The 6000-nt window shown below is 38.9% G+C and overlaps 1 protein-coding gene across 2 annotated transcripts in view; it reads right to left on the reverse strand.

The window, feature by feature from the left end:
• ZNF106 (zinc finger protein 106) overlaps positions 1–3440 on the reverse strand; it is a 45804-nt gene extending 42364 nt beyond the window's left edge. For both annotated transcript variants that reach the window (XM_081312593.1, XM_081312592.1), the window contains exon 1: positions 3386–3440. The gene's annotated coding sequence lies outside the window, so the exon portion shown is untranslated. The remainder of the gene's footprint in view (positions 1–3385) is intronic.
• Positions 3441–6000: the final 2560 nt, after the last annotated feature.

Genomic DNA, 6000 nt, shown 5'->3' on the forward strand with positions numbered 1-6000 from the left:
AGAATCACTCCCAGTGTAGGTCTAATATTCTATAAGACACATATATACTTAAATTTGTATATTTCACAAGTGTCTTATTTTGGTGGGGTACCTTGGTGTTTTGAGACACATTTTGCAGTCTAAACAGAAGCCATCCCTATATCCTTCTGAATAAACAAAAAAGATGAAAAATATATGTTTAATGCTCGACTTACAAAACAGTTACAGCTAAATAAAATTTAAAGAAAAACTAATGAATGAATTTGAAAGTATAAGTTCAAAATCAATTGTAATTTTTTTATTCTAGAATTAGTCTAGCTGTACTATCAGCGCATGATGTATTCATGGTTAATTATTCTGCAAGTATGAGACAGAAAGAACAATAAATCATGAGCACCATTTTACATATTAGATAATCTTTATTGTCATTTTTTACTGTGGACATAATGGCACACATTAAAAATGAAATTTAGTTGCTTGCTCTCAAAGTGTACACATATATAACATACATTTAAACATACTATATACAACATATGTATAGACCTACACCCTTACATATAAGTAACATATAACTACTAATCACTGTCCATCTTGAATTTGCTTAAAACAGAAGTGAGACCCCCTAAAACAGACATGTCAAACACAAGGCCCGGGGGCCAGATCCGGCCCGCGAAGTGGTTTCATGTGGCCCGCGAAGCCATCCTGGAAACAGTGAGGGAACGGCCCCCGCTGCCTTGGCCCTGGCCCAGAGACCCTCCTTCTGCCAGAGACCCTCAGATCTGTCCCACTCCTGCCCGGGCCCCCATAGGCACCCTTGATGTGAATGATGTAGAGCTGGCCACGCCCACCCAGTAGGCCATACACACTCTAGCCACGCCCACCCTGGCCATACCCACCCGGCCCCCTGAGGGCAACCACAATGCTGATGCGGCCCTCAATGAAATTGAGTTTGACACCCCTGCCCTAAAACACAACTCCCAGCAGCCCCAAGAGCAGGGCTAATAGTGATGGATGCTGGGAGTTGTATTTCAAGAACATCTGATGGGTCATAGGCTCTGTACCTGTGCCTAAATGATTGCATGTATAGAAAACATAATGACTCCACAACTCTGATTTACTTTCAGGAAAAAAATGCCCTTCCAGAAGATGAAGAATCTTAGTATATTTCAAATCCTGGAATATTTATATTTCATGCACATTTGATAATTGATGTAGGAACAGTCATCACCCATGTTAAGTTTAATAAAGGAGAGGATTTGCAAAATAGTCCAATTCCTACTTTTCCAATAGTGTCTTTACAGGCCTAGGTAAATATAGACTATGAGGCATCTTCTCATAGAGTATTTATTTTTTCAGAATACAAAAGTGCTGATAACATACAAAATCCTGCCTTGCAGTACCTATATTTGGAGCATGGGATTTTTTGTATTCTTGACTAACCAAGCAAAGAAGGTATTCAAAAATATATATATATCTGAAAACTATGGGAAAGTGGTATCAGCACATTCAGTCAAAGAGCTCAGCACAGAAAGAGAACCACATTTTAATGTATTACATAGTACATTTTTAAAAAAAATTGAGACTTACTGTTTAACCTGAATCCAATACAGAATAATCACTGTTTGGGAATTTTAATAAAATACAGCATGCAATGGTGGCATACGTACCTATTAACTTTTGTGCCTTAGCACACCTTGGAACATTGGCCGTAAAGATAATGGAATTTAAAAAATGTTTATATATATTTACCATACAAGTAGTCCTTGACTTACAACCATAATTGTGCCCAAAATTTCTGTTGCAAAGCAACACAGCTGTTGTGAGTTTTGCCCCATTTTATGAACCTTGCTTGCCACAGTTTTAAGTGAATCAATGCAGTTGTTACGTTAGCACATAGTTGTTAAGTAAATCTGGCTTTGCTTCTCAGAAGGTCACAAAAGGTGATCACATGACCCCAGAACACTGCAACCATCATAAATATGAGTCAGTTGCCAAGTGTCTGAATTTTGAACACATGACCATGGAGATGCTGCAACGATCATAAGTGTGAAAAAAAGTCATAGGTCCATTTTTTCAGCGCTACTATAACTTTGAAGAGTCACTAAACAAATGGTTGTAAGTTGAGGGTTATCTGTACTGGGTTTTGTAAAAAGTAATGTGCTCACAGTTGCAGCTAAGACTGAATAATCACACATAATTTGGGTGATTGCTATTGGTAACTTGACCCAGTCAAATTACATTTTGTGAATAAAGAAGTAATCAAAAGATGCTAAAGAGTATACACTTTAGGAGTTATGTAGTACTTTTCAAAAAATTATGAATTGTAAATAATATATAAAATGAGAATCTTATTTAAAAATATGGTTCTATTTAAATATACAACTTTTAAATGATGTTGGAATCAATATCCACAGTAACTCAATGTTATATCATCCTTTGTGATTATGACATTTTTGAAAAGCAGCAGAAATAATCTATACTGAAAACTATTCCAGAATATACCTCTTCACATTCTATAACAATTCACTTAACTAAAGATACTTTCCCCTTTACTGACTCAATTCATAAACTTTTCTGAGTTTGAAGTTACCCTGAATCATAAACTAAACTCACAGACTGAATTTACATAACACATAAAATTAAAAAATCAAGTTGGTTAATTTGTAGTTGAGTATATCATGTGTACATATGGAAGTCTAAACAAGTTTCCAAATTATACTAGCCTTCTGGCATGTGAGGTAGCAAAATTAACCACCATTCCCATATTTATGCTGCTTTGTGAACTGGGAATAAAAGGAATTTCTCTAAGTATTTAGTGCCTTTCCTTTCAAGCCAATTAAAAACTGTTTGTTTAGTAATTTCCACTATTAATTTTTTGAATTCTTGACACCTGAATTTGGCTCCAGTGTTTGGTAAGAACTACTGAACAGGACACATAGTAGCAGTTTTATTAAATTGCAATCCAAATATAAGGATTTATCATGCTCTTATTTCTTCGATACTCGCATTTATGCATTTATCACAGGTTATGAGAGCTTTGGGGGAAGCAAACCTAGTTTTGCAACATTTCCGAAGTTTATATATGGCACCTATTTTTTTATATAATGTTTTGGTTTAAAAACAAAGAATGTTAACTTGCAATAGAAACGGGGATTGGTTGTGCTACAGTATTAGGTCCTCGGCTGCTTTTCAAACTTCTGACGTTGGTTCCTCTTCAACCGATCCTCAAAGATTATTTAACTACTTTCTAGCCTACTCCAAAAAAAAAAAAGCTTCACCCCCCCAACTCCCCACCCCCGATAAAGTGCTACCATAATCAACAACCCTCCAGTCCGGGACTTAAGCTCAGCTTCCACCTCATACTTTGAAGGGCGAAGCAGTAACAGCCCGCCTTGTGGGTACTTACAGATCGTATCCGCCTCATCCAGCCGCGAAGCACGAGCGCATCCACCCAACACGATGGGCTACCGAAACCCCGCCCATTGCCGGTGCAGCCTCCTCCGGAGACCTGCAAGCTCGACCCAAAAGAGAACCGCGCCACAGGCCGGGAGCGTCTTCATATGGTTTCAACCAATCAGAGAGCCATATTTTCTTTTCGTATGCATTCTGGGAATAGTAGTTTGCAATCCGGAGAAGCCGGTTTTGCAATACCATAGAAACAGGAAATGAGTCCCACTGAGCATTTCTGATTCAAACAAACGGAGCGTGATGCATTTTGGTAGATGTAGTTTTTTTTGGGGGGGGGTTACCTTTGTCAGCAAGTACTGTATTGGGCTTGTACTGCGGGCCATTGGTTAATTCGGTTCCGAGTGGTGTCTGAATGAGATTTGCGTAGAGGAAATCATCTTTGCTCCTTACTCCAAATAAAAAAGGCGTGGCTTCAAACTAATAGCAGTTGACAATGTGAACTGAAAATGAAGGTTTTCCAGACAAAATTGATATATGCAGCAAGTTTTCAAAGGGCTTTACACTATCACAGCAGTAACAGATTACCTTTGAGTGTTTTTAAATAAAATGTAAAAAGTCCCTTTTAAAAAATTCAGCTCCTGGTGGTTTTAAGCGAAACATACAGTATAATTATCTTAACCAGAGGGAAGTGCTTTGACATCGCCTTTCCTGTTTATTCAGTTTCTCAGTGTAACTTGCAGTACAGCCTTGGCATTTCCTGCTGATTTTCCATGCATGTAAGGTACTTGCTTGGCTTGACCATGTTTAATTTTCAAGCCCAGTCTAAGTAGCTTGAAAAGACACATGATACATAAACACTAATTTACCCAACATCATAATGAATACAAAACTCTGGAGTATGAATCACAGTCATGCAGATATTTCCTATTTATTGATAGATTACATGTGATTGTTTCTAGCTTTGTAAGTTAAAAGGCCCATAGTTTATTGCTGAAGCTCTGTTTTACAAAGTACCTGGTATCAGGGTGACTATTAAAAACCTGCTACAACCATGTCATCAATTTTTTTTTGCTAATTTAGACTTGAAAATCTGGATAGTGCTTCTGGAAGCTTGCAAAAAAGGATCTTTTTAAAATCAAACAACTAGCACCACAATAATAAAAAAATAACAAAAAAGCACCTTTACCTTTACCTATGTTGAAGAACCCCTTCATGGATTACTGCCTTGTCGTGGCGAAGGGGCTTGCGTAATTCAATGAAGCTATGAGCTATGCCGTGCAGGGCCACCCAAGACGGACAGGTCATAGCAGAGAGTTCTGACAAAACGTGATCCACTGGAGAAGGAAATGGCAAACCACTCCAGTATCTTTGCCATGAAAACCCTATGGACAGTACCAAAAGGCAAAACGATATGACGCTGGAAGATGAGCCCCTCAGGTCGGAAGGTGTCCAATATGCTACTGGGGAAGAGCAGAGGGCTAGTACTAGTAGCGCCAGAAAGAATGAAGCGACTGGGCCAAAGCCGAAAGGACGCTCAGCTGTGGATATGTCTGGTGGTGAAAGGAAAGTCCGATGCTGTAAAGATTTTTTCTCCATAGGAACCTGGAATGTAAGATCCATGAATCAAGGAAAACTGGACGTGGTCAAACAAGAGATGACAAGACTGAACATTGACATCTTAGGTATCAGCGAACTAAAATGGACAGGAATGGGTGAATTTAATTCAGATGACCATCAGGTATACTACTGTGGGCAAGAATCCTTCAGAAGAAATGGAGTAGCCTTCATAGTCAATAAAAGAGTAGGAAAAGCAATACTGGGATACAATCCTCAAAATGACAGAATGATCTCAGTTCGAATCCAAGGCAAACCATTCAATATCACAGTAGTCCAGGTCTATGCCCCAACCACCAGTGCTGAAGAGGATGAAATTGACCAGTTCTATGAAGCACTACAGCACCTTATAGAACTAACACCAAAAAATGATGTTCTTATCATCATGGGGGATTGGAATGCTAAAGTAGGAAGCCAAAAGATAACTGGAATAACAGGCAAGTTTGGCCTTGGAGTGCAAAATGAAGCAGGGCACAGGCTGATAGAATTCTGTCAAGAGAATACAATGGTCATAGCAAACACTCTTTTCCAACAACCCAAGAGACGGCTCTACACATGGACATCACCAGATGGTCAACACAGAAATCAGATTGACTATATGCTCTGCAGCCAAAGATGGAGAAGCTCTATACAGTCAGTAAAAACAAGACCAGGAGCTGACTGTGGCTCAGACCATGAGCTTCTCCTTGCAAAGTTTAGGCTTAAACTGAAGAAAGTAGGGAAAAGCACTAGGCCACTCAGGTATGAATTAAATCATATCCCTGTTGAATATACAGTAGAGGTGACAAATAGATTTAAGGAATTAGATCTGATAGACAGAGTGCCTGAAGAACTATGGACAGAGGTTCGCGACATTGTACAACAGGTAGCAACCAAAACCATCCCAAAGAAAAAGAAATGCAAGAAAGCAAAATGGCTGTCTGAGGAAGCTTTGCAAATAGCTGAGGAAAGGAGGGAAGCGAAAGGCAAGGGAGAAAAAGAAAGATACACCCAATTGAA

The sequence above is a fragment of the Vipera berus genome (assembly GCF_964194415.1).
Source record: "Vipera berus genome assembly, chromosome: 1".
Lineage (NCBI taxonomy): Eukaryota > Metazoa > Chordata > Lepidosauria > Squamata > Viperidae > Vipera > Vipera berus.